Source organism: Athene noctua, chromosome 10 (assembly GCF_965140245.1).
Source record: "Athene noctua chromosome 10, bAthNoc1.hap1.1, whole genome shotgun sequence".
In the NCBI taxonomy this organism is placed as follows: domain Eukaryota; kingdom Metazoa; phylum Chordata; class Aves; order Strigiformes; family Strigidae; genus Athene; species Athene noctua.
Genome location: NC_134046.1, coordinates 8,115,189 through 8,135,654, shown reverse-complemented (window position 1 = coordinate 8,135,654; position 20,466 = coordinate 8,115,189). Strand labels below are relative to the sequence as shown.

General features: G+C 41.7%; 1 protein-coding gene across 4 annotated transcripts in view; it reads left to right on the top strand.

The window, feature by feature from the left end:
* The first annotated feature begins 5,579 nt into the window (after positions 1-5,579).
* TAFA4 (TAFA chemokine like family member 4) overlaps positions 5,580-20,466 on the top strand; it is an 83,510-nt gene continuing 68,623 nt past the window's right edge. Inside the window, exon 1 of one of the 4 annotated variants that reach the window (XM_074914571.1) lies at positions 5,580-6,075. The gene's annotated coding sequence lies outside the window, so the exon portion shown is untranslated. Of the gene's footprint in view, positions 6,076-9,262; positions 9,382-20,466 lie in introns of those variants that run through there. The other 3 variants (XM_074914575.1, XM_074914573.1, XM_074914572.1) reach the window with 3 other exon arrangements.

The window sequence follows — 20,466 nt, the reverse complement described above, 5'->3', positions numbered from 1 at the left end:
TGGGCCATCCCTTTGCTCACCCCTTTTACAGATAAAACTTAATGGAGGACCTGCAGAGTGATGGGCTTTGTGCCATCTTGAGCCTGATACCTGTCAAAATCAGCCCCCAGAACCATGCACTGAATGGTCAAGGTCCAGATTCCACTCCATGATAGATCTAACCCCCTTTTGGTTCAGTAAGGATGTTCTGGATTAACCTACATGTAATTTAGAGCAGATTTTGGACCCTGCTCATGAGCATTATGCCTTTCCCTACAGGAAGGAAGATTGTTTCTGACCTTACTTAAACTAAGCAGCTTTAATCATTCAGTATGGAAACACCAAGACTAGGCTGGGGGCTGGGGACACAGACATTGGAATCCTATAATCTTTGGTTAAGTTCTAATGAAATTGTCCAGGATGAGAAGGAAACAGATGGATTCTGATTAATTTCTCACAAGTGTAGACCTCAGCCTCCGATGTAACATATGTGGTGAGCAAATGTCACTCATGCCTCCAAAGTGCAGAAAATATCACTATTGTCAGGATATATTCATTGGCATATTGGCTGCTGAACTCCCAAGGGTATAAGGATGCTGTGCATTACATTTAGCCCTGAATTAAATATTCAGAGGCAGAGATACCCAACCCTTTCCTGTATGCCTCACTGGTTATCACAGTTGGACTTAATGAATTGAAAGAGGGAGGGGAAGGGAGATTTTTCCCCTCCTTTGTAAATCGTTATTTACTGTGGAAGGAATATCAAGACAGTTTCATATTTCTGCTTTACAGAGTTCAGCTGACTAGTAATACAGCCTGAGTTAGGGAAAATAATTCAGCTTTGAGCTGTAAATGAGCAGCTACACTACTTTGATCTCATAGTGATAGAAATCAGAGCCCAGCTCTGTGTTTGTGGAGTTGTTCTGGGTTTTGTCACTTCTGTATTGCATGTAATTGCATATTTAGGAAAAGATGATGTTCATTTATTGTTTGCTACTACATTGTTTAAGGCAGGTGAGATAAGAGGCCAGAGCTGCTTGCTCTTGTCTCCATGTAGTCTTAGGAAGTGAAAGAAGCTAAGCACGTGAGTAAAGTGAGGTCCCATCTGTGCCGAGGAAAGAGATTCATTACAGCTGACTTGTCCTGTTAGAATTACTGCCCCAGACTGTTTCTCGGAAAAGGATGTCACTAAGATATCTATTAGAGTATTTCATCACCAAACTTGGGAAATGAATATTGAGCAATGGGACTCCTGTATAGCTCAGGCTCTGCCTCTGCATATACCTCCCCGCTTTCAGTCAATCCCTCTGCAAAATCAAACAATGTCTATGTTAGTAACTTCTCTTCTAAAAATGAATTCCTTGTTAGAAAAATGGGGGAAAAAATGGGTGTTTTGCTCTCTGCTTCACTGTATGTTGAAATTATATCTGTCTTAACTTGTACATTTCCCTCTCCCCCTTTAGCAAACACCGCTCCGGCTCATATTAGGGGCTGGTTTGTTTGTCTTAATGATCTCATTTTTAACAAGAGAATCTTTTGGGAAAGCTGAATCACCTCAAAAGGAGCTCTCTTTGTGATTGAGGAAGATGTAGCTGATAGAGCTAGGGAAAGTTTGAGACATCCACATTAGCCGCTGCCATAAACAGGCTGAAGCACGCTCGCTCGCTCATTCTCATGCAGCATTTTGTTTTGTTCTAAATTGAAGATGCAGCAAATCTCAGTAATAGCTGGGAATATACTAAATGGCACCCATCTGCTAAAGCCATAACCTTCATTTTAATTAAGACCTCTAGTTTTGGAAAACTTGACCTGAGATTCTTATTTCCCTTTTTTACTGTTTAATGTTGCGACCTGTGTTGGCTCGTGAAGCACAGCAGTATTTTGTTTGACTTCTTTGCTCATTAGAGACAACTAGTAGTCTCTGTGCTTAAACCTTTAAAAATTCTAATAAGACAATCGGACTCTGATTCCTCAGGAAGCTGATATGCAACTGCACGTTCATTTTGCAGGAATTCCTGATTTTTTTAATTGAAATCTGTTGTTTCCAAGTTTTCACCTGTCATTGCTTTATGTGTCAGAATGGAGGTAACAACTTGTGCATCTGCGAACTTTTTGAACAACAGTGCTATCCATTGTCAGCTGGAAACTTCTGTTCACTTTTTCTGTTTTTTCCATGGTTCCTGACAATGCATCACTTGCAGTTCCCTCTGTTATCAGTGCCAAAGGGACTAGGTTTGGTCATTGCTGATTGCATCAAGACTGCACAAGGCAAAATCATATAAGTCCTCCATTGAACTCCGAAATCATTGATCAGGATCAGACTGGCTCTTTTTTCCTTGTTTATCACATGGCACTGGAATTTCCTTGAAATATACAGTCTCCTCCTTTGTCATCCTGGAGACTAGAAGCTGTGCTGAGACTCCTTGGCCCAAAGGAGTGGTGACACTGAAAAGCTACATCAGAATTTTTTGACCCAGCTGGTGTTGCCTGAAAACCTCAGAGCCTCATGATGACATCCCAGCTACATACACGGTTTGCTGAATGAACCTACCTGCTGCTTTGCTTGGCGGAGGTTTTTGTGGATAACCAGGAAAGCCTGAAGCCACAAGAAGAGGTGAAGCCGAGGAGAGAGGTGGGAGATGGATTTATAGGGAAGATAAAATGGTGGGTGTGGAGATTTGTATTAATTAATTGCAAATACAAAGAAAAGGAAAATACAGCCAATACAAAAATAGCTTGTGGCTAAAAATAGTCCCTTAAATCAGGTAACTGAGAATATACTCAGTCCAGTGAAGCCATTTTCAAGGTACAGCATGATGAGAACGGGACCTGAGCACATGTTGCCTTTGTCTTTTCAGCTGAGGCATCGCACATGAAAGCCCCAATTGCTGCTTCTTGTGTACAGCAAACCAGTATAGATATTAAATTGGGGCATAATGATGAATGAAACTGTGGGATGTGTCTTGATTATCCCAGGTTTCTAATGTATAATTGAATTATTTTGGTAAGTGTATTTCAAGCCCTTTGATTTCTGGCCTCTGTTTTTAATTACTCAGCCCCCTCTTGCCCTTGTGCATTATTATGCCACTCATTAGCATTCAGTGAGACTACAGAAGTTTGACTTCTGAATAAAGTAACATACAAAAGAGAAGAGATGCTTTTTATCTTACCACTTAATAATTTAAATGGAATCCTTTTCTTTAATCAATGTTTAATAGTTCAATAGTTGTTTATTTAAATTGCACATTGCCTAATTTTGCAAACAAAAAAGAGAGGAAGGATAAACACATTTAGAAATAATGAGCTTTGTAACCATTGTAATCTTCAAAAGATTTAAAATATCTACAGCACTTATAATGTTGGTTCATCTCAACAAGACTAACGTGGGCCTTGAATGTATCTGTATCATTTATGCAGCACTAAGTAGTACAAGCCTATTTTTTTATATGAGGGAAGCAGAAAACCTTGCTAATTGCAAAACTGAAAGCTACTCAGCAGCGTTAATATTGTTGGCATGACCGCCAGCTGTGATGATTAGGATGTGTGACAGAGGGAGAGATAATTTGATCACAGGCCTGGGGACTAGAAGCTCCTGTGTCCTGCTCCTTCCTCGTACACCTACAAAGGCAAGGAAAATACAGGGGGAGATTTAGTTCAGCCCCACAATGCTCACACTTTCTGGGGGGGCTCCTGCAGGGAACAGTGGATGCTGGAGATATGTGTGTAACACCGCGTTGCGGGAGAGGTTGGGAGCTCAAACCTAGGCATTAACTTGTCAAAGGAAATAGCTTTATAGGGGGTTAGTAATCAGGTGTGGAGGCACTGTATGAACAGTTTGTTCTACGTCATCAACAAAATGTGGCTTTGGATGTGACTTGGTCACTGTGGGCCAGTAACTGGGACCCTGAGCCATGGCAAGGTCAGGGGGACCCTCAGAACCTGACATAAAAGAGATGGACTAAAGCATCCGTCCCTCTGCTCAGCTTCTTCATCTGTAAAACAGGAATTGATCAGGGAAATCTTGAGGATTTAGAGATATCTGGAGACCGCTTTGGAGGCATTAAAACTAGTGAGCATAATATCTGCATTTCAAAGTACTCTTTGGACCTCACTTAATTCATTTTGACAGCAACCCAGTGCAAGAAATGTGGCTGTCTCCATTGTCTGGATGGGAAAACTGAGTCTAAGAGACGGGTCTGAGACAGAGGTGGTTGGGGAGGGAAATGTGAGCGCAGGACAGCACCAGGGCAGGGAGAGCTCTGAACTGTCTCCAGCGGCTCAGCAGCCTGGTTGTAAGAACAGCCCCGGCAAGCGAACTGCTCCGACCACATGTACTGGGGGTGTTGATCCTACATAATCCATGTCTGATGTCCTGGCTAGCCTGCTTTCAACAAATTGTTCCCCAGGCAGCCAGCCCAGACCTTTTTTCTGCTGATTTGTGTCTCCTGTCCTCTAAATCTTTCCCTTTCTCACCAGTTCATCCAGTTCTCTCTCTTTCCTGCAGATCTACTTCTCACAATCCTTTGTGCAGCTTGGGGCTCCTTTTCTTCTCCGCCTTTTCTCTGTCCCCTTTTCTAGGCTCGCTAGAGGTCTGAAGCAGAGTTAAGTGTTAGGAGCACTAGGCAAGAAAGGTGGTACCACGTGTAAAAAATGAGATGGAGAAATGTGATCTGATGCTGTGGGCTTGTTCCCCCCTATTTTGACTGTATTGTAGCTCCTGTTGATTAAGAGGGCATTGCTGAGTTATGCAAACGTGAGAGGAGGGAGAGCTAAGGCTGGGGGTTTGGACCCTTTCTTTCAGGATAAATGAATTTATCCAAGATGTGAGAGTCTGCTGCTGTATTATTAACTTACAATGAACTGTGGTGTGAAAGCTACTGAGATTTTTTACTGTTTTTCACATGTGCACTCGAAAAGTTGCACATGGACAACTTGAAAGGCAATATGCAGTTCCAGATCATTAGCTGATGAGTGATTTCCTGTGATAACAGCAGCCTGCCCTGTTCCACAAGGTGTATTTTCAGTGGTTCTCCCCGTTTGAGGAATGTCTGTCCAGGATGATGATGATTTGTATCACGACAGCATTTAGGGAACGTGCCAAGATCAGTCTACCACTGTGCTGAGCTCTAGTCACTTACGGTGAGACACTGCCCTCTCACACAGAAAGGGAACTAATATCTATAGATGTTTAAGTGCCCGACTCTTACTGAAACACGTATTTCATCACTGTTTAAGCAAGCACCTGAGCTACAGGAGAAATTGAGGGTGTGAAGTGAGGTGATAAAGGTTGTAGAGAAAGTCAGTGGCAGAGCAAGAAGCAGAATCCATTTCCCAGTGGCTGCTGGAAAGCCTGGCAAAGTGACCCCAGCTTTGCAGCCAGTGAAACACCATCTTTCACTTTTTCCATCTAAACTAAATTTTTGAAGGTGATCACTTATTGATAACCCGCAGGCTGGCGGTGTGCGGGGCAGCAGTGACCAGCCATGTGATAAGGCGGGGGAGAGGTTGTACCCTGACCCTCTGCACCCTTCTCAAGTTGCGGCTGTCTCCAAAAGATGCTGCAAACTCCAGCTGGAGAAACGTCTCCTCTCTCTTCCCTCGGCTGCGCAGCGACCACTCGGCTGCTGAAATAAGGTCGGGGCTCTGTTAGGCAGTTAAAAGCCCAGGCGGAGCAGGGCGTGCGGCTCTGCAATCTGCTCCGTGCAACCTCCCTGCAGCATCCCCGCTGCCCGGAGGAGAGGGCACTTCGCCCAAACCGCTTTAGCTCCGCACTTAACGTGCGCGGTGGAACCGTGGAGTAGGGGGGAAGCGGAGGGAGGGAGCGGGAAGCCCCGCGGAGGTGGCAGAGAAAGAGAAGCCGTAACGCTGTGCTTCCTCCCCCCGGCTCCGAAGAGGAGGAGCGGGGGGGGAGCTCCGAAGCCACTTTGGGCGATGCGCCGCTGCGCGGGGAGGTCTGCGCGGAGCATCCTCCCGGCAGCTTGAAAGCCGGGTGCGCTCCCCGCTCTCCCGTGGATGCTTCCCCCCCCCTTCCCCACACGCGTGTCCCTGCCTCGGCCGCGCTCCAGCGCAGCCCCCCGCGGCCCAGCCGGCCGGCAGGTAAGCGGGAGCGGGGGGTGGCAGAGCTGGGGCCGCGCTGCCGAGCCGGGGGGTCCCCTCCGGAGGGGCGACCCGCGCCGGGGTAGGGGGGGGGGAGCCGAAACCTGGCTTAATCTGCCATGGAGATTGTGTCGTGTGGGGAACGGTGACTTCTCTGGTCCCGAAGTGGCCGGTCGGGGCTGGGAGGCAGCGGGATGCCCCCCCCCGGCGCCGGGCAGAGCCCCCTCGCCCGCAAGTCTGTGGGATATTTGGGCTTGTAAGTACGTCTTTAGGCAACGCCGCGGGCTGGGGGAGCTCTGGGAGTGTGACTGTGTGAGTCCGTAACACTTCAGGTATTTGTGTTATAGGTAAATAAATCTCCGTACTAGTGCATGCGTGTGCAATTCCTTCCTTGCCACAGTTATCCCCGTGGTGAGGATGTCACCAGCAAACGGACAAGCTTGCTTCGGAGATATCACTCTTACTTTATTTTTTTTTTTCTTTTTAAAAATGCTTTTAATTTCAGCTACCGATTTTACAGCTCCTGAAATACTTTTATTTCCCAGATCAGTTGGTTTCTCACCACTGACACTTTCATCTTTTTGAGTGGAGATCTTGAAGATTTACTTTCTTTAAAATAGAGCTATAACAATACCCACTCCTTTCAGTGAGGCACGTTTTGTTTCCTGACTCTACCAACTTCACTTTGACAAAAAAAGAAAAAGCTGGAAATAACCACTTAAGAGATGCGACTTTCCCTGTTTCAACAAGTTGCTTTATTCTCTGCTCTAGTAATTTCCTCTAAGACGCGCGCTCATTGTCATGATGTAGATGATGCGGTGATATGCGTGATGTTAAACCTGCAGTCACTGGGGATTAATGCATGGGCATGACATCACCGACAGCCAATGAGGTGGTTTTGGACACGTACTGACCCAAACTGTCTTCCAAACTGATGTGGGGATCCTGCTGTGCTCCTAAGAAATAACACAAGTTTGGAGAAACAGGGTGGTTTCCTAGCACGGTTTCATTGTGTTTCTGTCCTGTGCCCTCCTCCGAGACAGGCATGGTTCGTTAAACAGCCACATGCATGTGGTTGATCAAAGGTTTCACTTCTTGGGAAGAAATTATTGAAAATGGACATATTAGTTCCCTGGTATAGAGATGATGTGGCCGAGCCGGTTGCTGACAGAATGTAAACAGCCAAAGACTTCTCAGCTCTTGTGGCAGGAGACCTGCCTGAACAGCGTGGTTTAGTGCACAGTGGATTTTCCTGTAGTAAATTGCCTTCTTTGCCTTATTGCTTGGAGTAGAGCTGCTCACGTGGAGGTAGGCACAGCCTGCGTGTCAGGGGAGCGAGGAGGGAAACCGTGCGGCCAGGTGGATGCTGCCGTAGGTGGCTGGCGAGGAGAGCGCGTGTTCCCCCGCTGGGCTAACGGCTCCTGCTGCGCGCTTGCCTTCACCCCAGGACCTCGGTGCCTCCGTGCTGCCAAGGTCTAGCAGGTTCGAAGTCCTTGGCCTCAGACCCTGTTATGTTGCTGTAGGGTTACTCAAAATCTCCGCTGTCTTGGGGAGCTTTTGCAGAATCATGACAGATGTTGCCAATCACGGCCAGGCTCCTGAAATGTGCATTTCTGAGTTCGGGCTGCATCTTCCGTCTGGTGTTTCCTTAACCTTCATCATTTTGCAGCAGACCCATTCAAGACCCCGCAGCTCTGCGGGGGGCTTCCCCACAGGCTGTGTGAGACCCTTTGTGTCACTATCACAAATACTTGCACACAGATCACATTAGCTTAACTGTTTTCTGTTTGCCAGACTTCTTTGGGTTGAATGTAAATTTTTGGGTCCAGAGTTCATCCCTGAAGTATTTTAGTATTTTTGTTTGTAATTTATATGTATGTGCACACACACGCTCCCTTATCAGCACCATTGCATCGATAGCCACTTATATTGAGGGAACCACATAGAATATTAGCAGTACAGCTGACATGCCTCAGAGGTGCATATGATTCTTACGCATTCGATGCCAATAAGACGTGACAGGATACATCTAATGAATTACCTTTAAATTAGAAAGCAGTAAACAAGCCATTATTGGATTAGAGGAATATTAAAATTAGAAGAACGTTACCGTCTTTTGATATCCTGTGGCACATTTTTACTAGCTAGGAAATGACACGGGTTACTGCAGAGAGAGAGAGGGTCTCTAGAGAACTGTAATGATTTTCATCTGTGTGAAATAGATTTTTTTTTAATGCTATTACTTACTGTCTTATGTTTAGATGATGCTGTAGCTTTTTTTTTTTTTTTTTTCCTTCTAGTTTCACACTGATGTTTGCTATCTTTTTTCTGAGTGACTTCAGTGCTTGTGGAAGGTACAGGTTTGATGTATTCTGATAGCTAAAAGCTCCCAATTACTGAAGAAAAAACACAGGCAAAATCATACAAGAGGCTTGGTGATAGATTTCAGCCCAATACTGAAGAGCTTTCTGCCTTACCAGGGTGCAGAGATAGCCTGAGTCTATGCCACTTATTCCATGGACCCTTTGCTCAGCTGCCTAGAAGGCTGCTCCAGCTCTGGTAATTCTGGGATATGATTTAAATTGCGTAAGAAGATCCCCATTGACTTCACTGAGATTTATATAAATTCCCAAGAACTAGATTAAATCCACCAGCTCTCCTGGTCATACATCTCCCTGTGCAGGCGTTACCTGGTATTGCCTGCAGATGTGACTGCTCTGGATTAGATCTGAATTGGCAACCGGTTGGTGGTACTTGTGTGGAGCAGCTCCTGGTCTCCCCATGCCAAGCTTTTATTAATCCAAGGCCAACACCTGCTGTCCTCTCTCAGGCAAGCTGCCCAGTTAAGAACTGGGCTTTAAGTGAAAAGGGTAGAATCTGGCCAGTACTCCTCAAGCGTTAGAAAAAAATGTCCACTTAAGAGGTAAACAGTAAAATATTTGATGGGAAGCAGTTAATTCTCAGGTTCACAGAAAATAAAGTTTCTTATCAAATCTTGAAACTACTGTGTTTTTGCAATGCCACCTAGCTCTGTTGGCCAATGAAAATCTTAATCTAGAAGAAAACTTGAATTTGTGGGTGTGAAAAGTTGTTTTGTTTGGAATATCAATCCTTAATAACACTCTAAGACAAGTATTTTGTTCTTTTTAACTCACTGTCAATATGAATATGGAGCAACGAGATACCTTGGAGTGCTAAGCCTCATTCCAGTCTCCTGAGGAAAGTCTTGAGGATACTGTTTTGTCCTGGAGTTTGGAAGCATATTCAGAATAAAGGCTTCTCCTATATATATACTTTTCATCCAAGGTATTGGATTTTTCCTTATCTCTCTCTCACAGTTTATGGCCCTGGGACTCCTTGCCTCCTCTCAAGGTCTAGTAGGAGAACTCCCTCAGCATCACTTTTTCCCTTTGAAAAATTTGATAGCCATCATGTAAGCGGTTGTTTTGAAGCTAGTGCCAACCCTGCAGATCATAAGATCACAGCACACTTTCACCTGAGGTTAGGCAGTGTGATGTGAGCTGCTTTGCAGTGGCAAAGCATCCTGAATACTTGCAAGCTATGGGGATTTCTATTGGTCTATGAGTCACTGAAGCCTCTTTACTATTCTAAAGAGGCTTATAAAGAGGAACAAAGGACTGCAGATTTCACCTATTTTGCTTTATTTTATATTTTCCAGCAATTATTTTGGAAAGGCTCTGAGCTGAAAGGCTGATTTTCTCTGACTTGGTACAACTATGCCAGAGTAAAGCTCAAATGAAGGAAAGTTGTATTGGGTATCTCAGTGACTCTAAAGGCAACCTGTTGTTTTTATTGCCCCTTCCATTGTGTTTCGATTTCAGTTACACTTTACAGGGAACATCTATGGAATAAAATCTCTGGTGGGGTCAGGCCTTTCTCCTCAGAGGATATTTCCCTCTGCACAACATCAGTACAAGTTTTCTCCTTCCCTCCCTCCTTCCTTTAAAATACTGGTTGTGTCACAAGTGCTGCGAGACATAACAACCGAGGATAAATGTATTAATAGGCAGCAATCCCGGCCTCGGTGTTACATGATGGTAAAAGTCTGGTTAAAGAACTTAGCCCCCAAGCCTCAATGCAGAGCTCTTGCCCCTTTCTGTTCTTCAACCAGCCACTTGCAAAGCACGACTCAGTCGTGCGTTACATCCTTCTGAACTGAAGGACGTGGTGTAACTGGAGTCAGCCTGGACTTGCTGGTTCTGGATGCAACCAACCCCTCAGAAGGAGAAGGGCAGGACTGATGCTTTAGCTCTTAAAGCATTCATAGGCTTCTTTTTTTTCCTTGCCTAGGAGAAACTGCTAGCTAAACCAGAAGCAGCTGAGTAGTGCCTGAACATGGATAAACCAGTTAACACTAGTTCTTTTAGCTTTTTTAAACAAATTGCAAATTCAGGTTCATATTTGCATGATTCAGCTTATTAATTAATGTGTTTGCATTTCCTAAACTGTGTGCCAAATTCCCATTTGGCGCAAGTTTCAGTGTTAATCTCAGTGTAAAGGGGAAAAGGAGGATATTAAGTTGTTGTGGGCAGCATTGAATGGTTAGTGGTTTTTCTTTTCAACAAAATTAAATGAACTTTTCTTTTTTTTTTTTTTTCTGAGTCATTTCAGTGTCACCTCAGGTATTCAGTGGGAAATCTGGAAATTCTTAATTGATAGGGTACCCAGTCTTTCATATGTGCATCTCTGGGGTTTTGTACATATTGCAAGTTAATAAAGCTTCCAGCATAGATTCTGTGCGTGTGTAATTAAGGAGTGACTATACTTCGATGTCATTTGCTGTGTTATCTAGATTTCAGTTATGGGGATGATGGTATTTTATGTTGTCATATACAAGCAGGAATATCCCTGCATAAGTGAATCTGTTTGAAGGACCAGGCTGTGGCTGTTTTAGCCTACAGAACATAGTTACCCTCGGATTTCCTTGCTGCTTCCATTATTCAATGAGAATTATGTGTGTTTATGATAGTCTGATAAGCAAATAGAAGTGCATTGCAGTTGTAGATATATTGTGAAGTACAGTGGTTTACATTAATAGGAAGGATTTATCTTGTTGCAGTATTGAATTTATGATGCTAAGCTGTGATATTTTCCTGTTTCAAAAATGTTATATTGTAGTGAGCTGATATCAGGGTGATAAAATAAATGTTTCTGTTTTAATTTAAGCCACTGTAACATAATAATAATTTTGGAGACAGGAAGAGAAACGTCTTGTTTCAGAAATTAATATAATGCATCCATATATCTTAGCAAAATTCATTTAACTTAGATCTTAAATGAAACTTCTTGTTCTGTTTAAACCATTAAACAAACGCAGTTGAGATCTTTAATGGAAATATGCTTTTGGACACAAGCCGTGGGGTTAATATGCCCTGCTTAAATTAGTCTTCAGGACTCTTTGTTCACTATAATTCTGAGAAGGAAATAGAGAATCTACAGTTGCTGGTGACGGTCCCTTCGCTGAGCACTTGGGCGACCCACACTCCTTGCTTGTTTGATTCCAATTTCCTGGCAGATGCTCAGCAGATAGACTTACTAGGAAGGAGGGGTCATCTCTTCCCTTTTGCCGTTATCTCCTCTCCTGGCCATTGCCAGGGACTGTGGCAGTGCCAGGGCTGTATTCAGGATAGCCATTTGCCCTCTTCCTAGAAAATGCGATAGAGTGTGAAAGAAATCTTGGTGATGCCCCACAACTCTTCCACTGCCACCTGCGCACTGCGTGCGTCAGCTCCCGAGGGGAGGTGGGTGAGCCTCCCCCCACACCGCCCAGACGTGCTCCCCGGATCCTGCCTCGTCGAGCACGCGGGGAAGGGGCTTCTCCTCAGCTGCACTCGTACAGCTGAGAAGAGAGAAGGCTGTTGTGGCTGGTCAGCTCTGACACCCGGGTCTGGGGCCACAGCACTGCTTCCTCCCCAAGGAAGACGGGGATGTAGTGAGCCAGCGAACCTAACGTGGTCAGCTGGTGGTGTTGTTACGAGGCTAAACCTTTTCCTCCTTGTATATGTGCGGCTGTGCCTCACTCCACGGGTGTTGTATGGATTCCACCGGAATTGGCCCAGCATGAACAGGGGTAGCTGTAAAAGACCGATCCCCACTCTCTGGTGGGCTGGTGTTGACTGCATTGCAATTCCTACTGAGTACTGTCAGTTTAATGACTGTGAAGCACCGTGGTTAGAAGTCAAGTGCTATAAAATTTTCCCCAAACACACATCTACAGCAGTGAGTGGACTTGCACATCGAATAGGCCATTGAATCTGAAAAAAGATTAGTAATTTTGTGGAATATAGACAGATTATCATATCTTTGTATTCCTGTTACATTACTCAAACAGTGTCTCTGAACCTTCGAGTTAATATCCATTATTCGGAAGAATATCAGAGCGTGTTTGACATTGGCTTGTTTGCTGAAAGGTACTACTGGTGTAACAATTTAACTGTGGAAATACTTACAAATTGTAGGGTGTATAGGCTTAACTGGGGCTGAAGGGAAAAAAAGCAAAATAATTATTTTAGTATTAAATTATCCCCATATTTTTTGTGTGCTGCTAAAATGATTCATTCTGCTTTTGTTTAATGATCTGTTTCTGTTCAGGGACTATTGAAAGAACAAAATTTTGTTAGAAAGAGTTACTTTTAAAAACCTGCACTGATTCTCTTAATTGAAGAGAGTATACTGAGTAAAAAAGATTCTCCCTCCTTTCCTACACCAAATTGACATGGAGGGATGAATTTGAAGTGAAGTGGGGCAATTTCTGGCCGAACTAGTGTAACCTTTCACCTGAGAAATGAATAGGTTCATTTGATTCTTTAAGTGTTAGAAATTAATTGGTATTGAGGTTATCCACATACTTAATAGCATTTCCCTCCAGAACCTTTCCTTCCCGTAGATGTTTCTAATGTGTTTTTGTGATATATTTTCAATTTAACAATAGAATAGACATAGAAGACCTAAACGTTTAAGAATAATTACTGTTTGTAACTCTGAAAAAGGTGCAGCAACTTTAAATGAATTAGTCTGCCAATGTGCATCCCTCACCTACCACATGCAGATGGCTGTAGGAGTGAAAGGAAAACAAGATATTTTCAGCAAAACTTGGTTTTTGCATGTGTTACACATTCTTCTTCTCGAAGAGCATCTTCAGCAATGAATAAACTATTACTGTTAAATCTTGCTTGGAAATGTAGTGGAGACTGGCAGCTATTTGTAATTAGCATATTTGGAATATACATAATTGTATTATGGCTGAAAACTTGATACACCTTCTGTGTTTTCCTCGTCTAAGAGGAAAAATAAAGACTGAATAAAGCCAAACTGGTCTTGTTTTAAATGCTATTTTTCTACAGAAGTAACATCTTCTGTTACAGTTAACAAGCACTGTTGTCTTTTGTTTAAATTCTTTGTTACAGAGGCTTAGAGCAAGAGGGCTTTAATAATAAAAAGGCCTTCTTCTCTGAAATGTCTGCCTGATAATAGCCTGTAAGATTTAAGAAGAATACTGTAAAATAATTGCTTTTCAAATGAATAATTTTGTGTAACTAATTGGAGGGCAAATGGAAAATCTGCATCGACCAGGCAAATGTAGTGTGTCTCTTTAAATATCCAAACAATTTTTTGTTCTACTTTTCCATCCTCAAGACAAAAACAATATCAAACCTTGTTCAGGTTGTACTTAAATATGACCGAACTGATAATTCCATTATTATAGAGAAGGGCAGGATAGCTGGAGGATATATACAAGGTGCATTAGTACCACAAATAGAAGCTGATTTACTTATTGATAGTAGAGACACGTTTTAGTCACTTTATAGAATTAACAATTGATCAGCTTGTTAGGTTCTAGTTCTTCATAAGCACAGCATGTTTATTCATTATTGTCATTACATGGTGCAAGCAGCTGAGGTCATGATTAGTAAGGCAAAACCCAAAAATATTTAAACTTGCTTAAATATAACTTTTGCCACAGGCAGTTTTTGAGCAATGCACTGATTCTCACTTTTCTGAAATAAATATGACTTATACCTGCCTGGTTAATCTGCATGTCATTTGCATTTTTCAGAACCATCAGATCTATTTGTTTTGCAAATGCCAGTGCTTCAGGCTTGTAAAAGTGTAATAAGATGGGCAACATAAAAGCATTAGTTTCAAATTGCCTTGGTCACTGTAAATATATATCGATATATAGTATTGCAACTGATAAACTAAACATGCTGCTGGAGGAGAATGGAAAGATGTTATTCCAATAAATATATTCATGATTGTTTGTTTCTAAGCGTAAGTTATATTTTCTAAATCAGCATTGACTTAAGCTTGAGCAAACTCGATGGCAAAAATTCCCACAGAGGCTTCTCCTGCTACATATGACTAATATATTAAAGAAGATAAATAGTCATTTTTAAAATTTATTACACAGTAGGACTGAACACAAGAGGAAACCATTTTACAAATCTGAAAGTTAAGGTCACCCTGAGAAGAAAAGGACATTTAAGATGACTAGAAAAAGTCTGCTTCCTCAAGAAATTGAGATTCAAAGTTTACTCTTTTCACGGTGTCTTTTATAAAGCTTTAGAATCCCAAGTGTAAAACCAGAGTCTGTTTTGATGTGCAAATATTTCAAAACTGTGTAGTGGATAGGCATTCAGACACTCGCATCTAACCAGTGCTACAAATCAGCTTCCAGTTTCTTAGTTCATTATGAACTATGAAGCCTTTTGATAGTGTTTTTTGTAATATAATTCAGTATTAGGGATGAACTCTCTTAAACATTTCATTGAACTTTTCTAATAGTTTTTAATAATTTTATCCCTTTTCCTTTCCTATTTATAAGCTTTTTAAAAAAATCTATTATGTATATTTTAGTCATACTGAACACCATTAAGAATTTAGTCCCAGACTTCTAGGAGTATGAAAATGTGCTCAATAGCATTTTCTTAGGGTTTGTTAATAAAGTTAATGAATTATTTTTCTATTAGGCTGTCTTATCTTAGCTAATACTGCTTGGTTGTTTGAGCTGTAGCAAATCAGGACAACATTGATTTTCTTTAAGAGATGAATAATGAAAGATCTACATTCTTAAATATGTAGATAAAGATAAGTGACTTAATTAAAAAATTATCAGTGGAAGGTAGTAAGATGAATTAGCTGTTTTAATTTGTTGTACATGTCAATATGCTGTAACATAACTTGAAGTATTACATAAAATCCATTTATGCTATCCTTTTTAAAAAAAAGAAATTCAGTGTGATTTCATAGTGCCTTCAGTTGCTTATTCTTTTGAAAATTGTTCATGTATTTGGAATGTTAAATTCTTGGAACAATCTGCCCCAACTTCAGCTTACGTAGGCCTTGAGTCTGCAGATGTTTAATGTCCAGTGCAATGCAGCCTGATGAAAATAGTCACAATCTGATCTATAGTAATGTTTATGGGCTTTGTCTTCAGTGGAAGTCAGGTTACGAGCCTGATAGTTTTTCCGGTGACTGGCAAATTCTGCTCTTTGATCACATGTGCTGTGAATATCAGAGCTGGCAAAATTCCAGGCTAAATTGCTTGCTATTTTCTGACTAGCTTTACAATTATACATGATGAAAAAGGGACATCTCGGGGCCTCCGTCTTTCATCCGGTGTTGCTTTTGATATCATGTAGATCTCGTCAGGTTACACGGTATAGAGGAGGAGTTGTTAGGAGGAGTTGCTCTATTAAGACATGGTAGTTGATCTTATTAAAGGAGGAGGAGATAAACAGCCTTCTGTTGGAAGGGCTGCTCTGTGTCGCCAACTCTTTTGGCTTTTTTTTGGCCTCACGTAATAGAGCAAGCACAGGTTTCACTGGGGGATTCCCCGGTGGGAATAATTAACACTGTGCCTTGAATAAGACTTTCATGATACTCCTGCTTAAATTCTAAGTGACTCCCAAGTCATGCTGGTTTTCAAGCTTGAAGATCCTGTTTTTCAGAATATATTTTCTCAAGTCTCAGTGCAGCTACAGATACATCATTTGACAAGCATACCTGAGCTTCTGCTTCAGGCCCGTGGGTCACTGCCTTTCTGTTGCAAATGCATTGTCCAACGGTTGTTTTGAAGGTGAGTTATTCCTACCATTTCCAGACATCTCTGTTAGCTTTCTAGGGTAAGACAACAGCTAATTCACAAAGATTTTCAGATTTTGCCGTCTCCTAATGCTAGACTTGTGGCTGTCCTGTTTGAAGTAATTCAGCTGGGTATTGAGAAAGAGGACTATGTTGTAGGTAAGCCATACTTAAAACAGGAAGGGATTGGAGAGAGACTTTATAAAATCTCTTGGTAGGGTATTGGTTGGTAGGTAGGACGTGAGCTGAGAAGTCTGTTAGGATGTCTCTGTAGAGCTTCCATGGGATGGTTTGACAATACAGTGTGTGACTTGGGCAGACAAATTTTACTCTTTGAGACTCTACCCAACAACGCCCTGCCAAACTGTGAAGCATTGAGGATAGACCTGTGCTACAGGCTTTACTTTGTCTTGTTTTATTCATTTTCTCTTACTTCAGCTTTTGATTAAATGTAATACTTGTGTCAATGAAATGAGTAGCAAACACCTGCCATGTTATGGATTTTGCTATGTTAGGAGTAACAAATGGGAGCCAGTGTTTCTTGTTCAGAAGACTGCCAGAATCAAAGATGTAAATAAAAGCCAAGGAAAATTAATTGCAAACCTGTCAAGTCTGGTCTGTCTTCATTTTTATTACATGGTGCTCATCAGATCTTTCTTAGAGATGTTTTAAAAAAGAGAATATCCTGCTTCTTGTTTGAATTCAGCTAAAATTTACCCAGTCACAGTGGAGCTACTGTTACTGGTCCTCTGCGCCAGGGGAGCAACCTCTGGATTTTTGTTTTCACTCTGAAACATTTTTCCTCAACACTGTACAGTGCACAGACAGGATATGGCTGTGGTTCTGTGCTTCAGGACATAAGTCTCAGGAGACCAAGTGGACCAGAGGTCTCTGGTGGATGAAAAATCCAAGGGGTGCTGGATAACCTACAGCTGTGTCGAGACTGTTGCAGTGGGGCATAAGCCAGGCTTGAGCACCGTATTCAGACAGCTCTGTTAATTTAGCATAGATCCAAGCACAGAGAAACAATGGCAATGCTAAACTCCAGCCTGCTAGCTCCTCAGTGCAACACTCATGCTTCTAGCCTGAATGCTGACAAATAACATACAAGTCTTGGCTCTTCCTGTGACAGCCAGTCTGCTCTTGATCTCTCCCTGCACTTCTGGGTGCCTGCTGGAGGAGGATGCACTGTCATTGAGTGATCTGTTTGACCCTAAATCCTCCTGAGTGGAGAACAGGAAGCTTCAGAAAGTAATACTTTCCAGTTAGGATGACTATCATAGGAATATTCCATTATTAAATTAGAAATTTTTCATGTTCTTGGAGACCAGATGTTGAGACCTTCAGGTTAAAAAGGGAATAGATTATTTATGTAATACTGCTATTCTCAGGTAATAAGTTGGATGGTGCTATTGCAAGCAGAGAAATAATTAGAAATTCTTGTACAATTGAGCAGTCAAATTAAAAAGGAACAAAATCGTGGTTTAAGAAACGAACTGTCTTTGGCTGGAGTGCAAAAATAATTTAAAATGATAAACCATACCCTCCACTGGCCATTTGTTCTGTTTTATGCAGTAGTGTCAGTATACCAAGCAAGTTATACTGTCTTTCTGACATGCAGATGCTACAAAACACTTCATACTCTCAAATACCTTCTCAGGATCGTACAACCTGAATGCAGCCAAACAGATAAATACCCAAGTATTCATTCTATTTGCTTAAAGCCATCATCTTAGAAAAAAAGAAAAAGGACCAGGAGGGTAAAATAAGGGTGACTGCACCCTCTCAAAAACATCCTTTGGGTGCTCACCAAACAGTACGTGTGAGCAGAGGAGGGAATTTTGATCACTGTCTGTAAATTTTAGGGCAGGATAGAGGTGCACAGGACTTCACCCCTGGTTGAAAAATAAAATATTAGGCTCAACTGACAGTAGATAGCTGTGTGAAAACAAATGGGGTTTGTCTGAAATAGTACAAGGCACAGCTCTAAATTAAAAGTCTGTATCTTTTTGGATGCAGTGGTACCCTCTGGTGAGTGAAGGTTTGGTTACTTGCACCCCTTCTTGCTAATCTTTGCCAAAACATTTGTCATCTGCAAGGAAGGGGTTTCACTTGGAGAGGGGAAAATGTAAATCCAGTAACTGATTTTTCTATATCTCTTTTTTTTTTTTTTTTTTTTTAATTAGTGTTGTTGTTTTGCATTTAATTAGTGACAAGTATTAAAGTAGAAGGCCTAACAAAATTCTGGTATGGTCTGTGAGATGTAGCACATTTTTAATAACAGCAGTTTTTAATCTAAAACAGTCCTGTGACTGTCTTTGCTAATGGCCTTTCCTCAGTTTGTGTGGCTGTCTTACCTATTGCCAGGCTATGGAAATGTTTTGTGCAAAACCCCTAGAATTTGAATCAATGATGCGATCACTCCATACACCTCTTTAAAAATGTATCTCACAGTGCAGGAAACTCAGATGGGAACAGTTAAAGTGAGAGAGTTTCACTTTTGTGTTCCAGTTCATCAATCTTTAAAGAGACACTAGTAGGTCAAATGGGTCTAACACTGATCGATTTACAAGAAAAATCTTTTTTTTAAAGTGAATCACAATTCATCTCCAATAGGCAACTGAAAAAATAATAATAAAACCCCCCCCATGGCCACTGGGGTCCTGGTGGGGGGGTACTTAATTAGCTCAACCCCTCACACACTCTTTAGTTAATCATTCATTAGAATCCATAATCCAGTCTGATCTGGTTTTTATAGTCCATTACATTTTTGTTCAGTTATCTGTTACTGGATCTGAGTACTTGTATTTGACTAATGCCTACCATCAAGAAGGACATCCCTTCTTGGCTTTGAGGACAGGGTCCCTGCAAAGTGATAACAGCAAAGCAAATCTGGCCTACAGGCTTTGTTGCTTGTTACTTAATTGTGCCGTAGGAGCACACATAGGCCATTGCCTGGTCACCACCCCAAAAGCAAGTATCTGCTGATTAGCATTTCAACAACAGCACAACAGCAGTTGTCTCAGGATCTAGCAAAGTGCTCATGATTGATTTTGTTTTCCTGTAAGGATGACTTCCTTTGAGTTACAACTAGCCTACTGGTAAAGGTGTGTGTGGTAATAGGGTGGAAGGAAATGAGGCATATTGAGAGTGTATTTTCATGGGATTATTGTTGAGGAGAACTTCTGGGAAGTTGTGTATGAGATGGAGGGTCTCTAGTTGCCTATCTGAAATCACAGAAAGGTAGTACCTGCTGAAATATTTAATAGCTACTGCTAATTCTGATATGATTGAAATTTGGAGGTTGCTGTCTTTATTATAGTTAAGTTTGAGTACTGTTTCTCCCAGGACAGTATTCACAGTTCATTTACTCTAAAATGTAAAAAATATGTATTGTGGGGATCTGAAAGACAAGATTCTGTGAATAGTCAAAGATCAGAGAAATGGAAGACTCCTGCAATCTGTTTCCTTTAAAAATTAAAAAAAAAAAAGTTCAGCAGAAATAACGGAGTGTCCACCCAAGGTAGCTGAAAATATTGGTTCTTATTCAGATGCCAATATCCGTAACATTATACAAGCTCAGGAAGCACAATCCACAGAAAAATAAATGGTAGTTATTTTCTTTAGCTCTGCCATTGTGCACCTGAGTACAGACAAATTATATCTGGGGTTGGTCAGGGGAAACAACGGCCAGTATGGGGCTAAACCTGGAGAGTGTCATAAAATGGCAGTGCTCTGGGAAACAGAAGGTGGGGAAAATCTTCAGAGAGAGACTTGGAAGGTGGAGAGCAGGGCTGTGACGAGGTGTACGAGTCAATCAGCACTCAGCTTAGTGGGTGACTATCTGTGGCAGGCTTTGTGGAAAAATATCAAATATGTCTATTTTTCATGTTTTGTTTCCTCGCTTCTCTGGCAAACAGTATCTTGTTGTTATGAGAGTGAACAAGATGTTCCACCCATTCAACTTTTTTGCTGTGAATCTTGAGACTTCTTTTCATAAAGTCCCACTTTCCTGGATAAAAATAATTGGAGAAGATTTTTCTTTTTTTTTTTCTAATTATTTTTGAGTGAGTTAATAGCTCTCTAGTGGTGAGGAAAAGCTGATTAAAAGCTGATTCTTGTCTACCCTGAAAATAAACAAACAATAAACGATTTGTTACTTTCAACAGATCTCGCATCTGTAAGGCAATCGTAATTGCTTTCAAGTGAAGCAGAGTAAGTTGGGGGATCTCATACTTCATTTCCAACCCTGAGCATTTCAAAGCATAATCAAATTTATGCCACTTA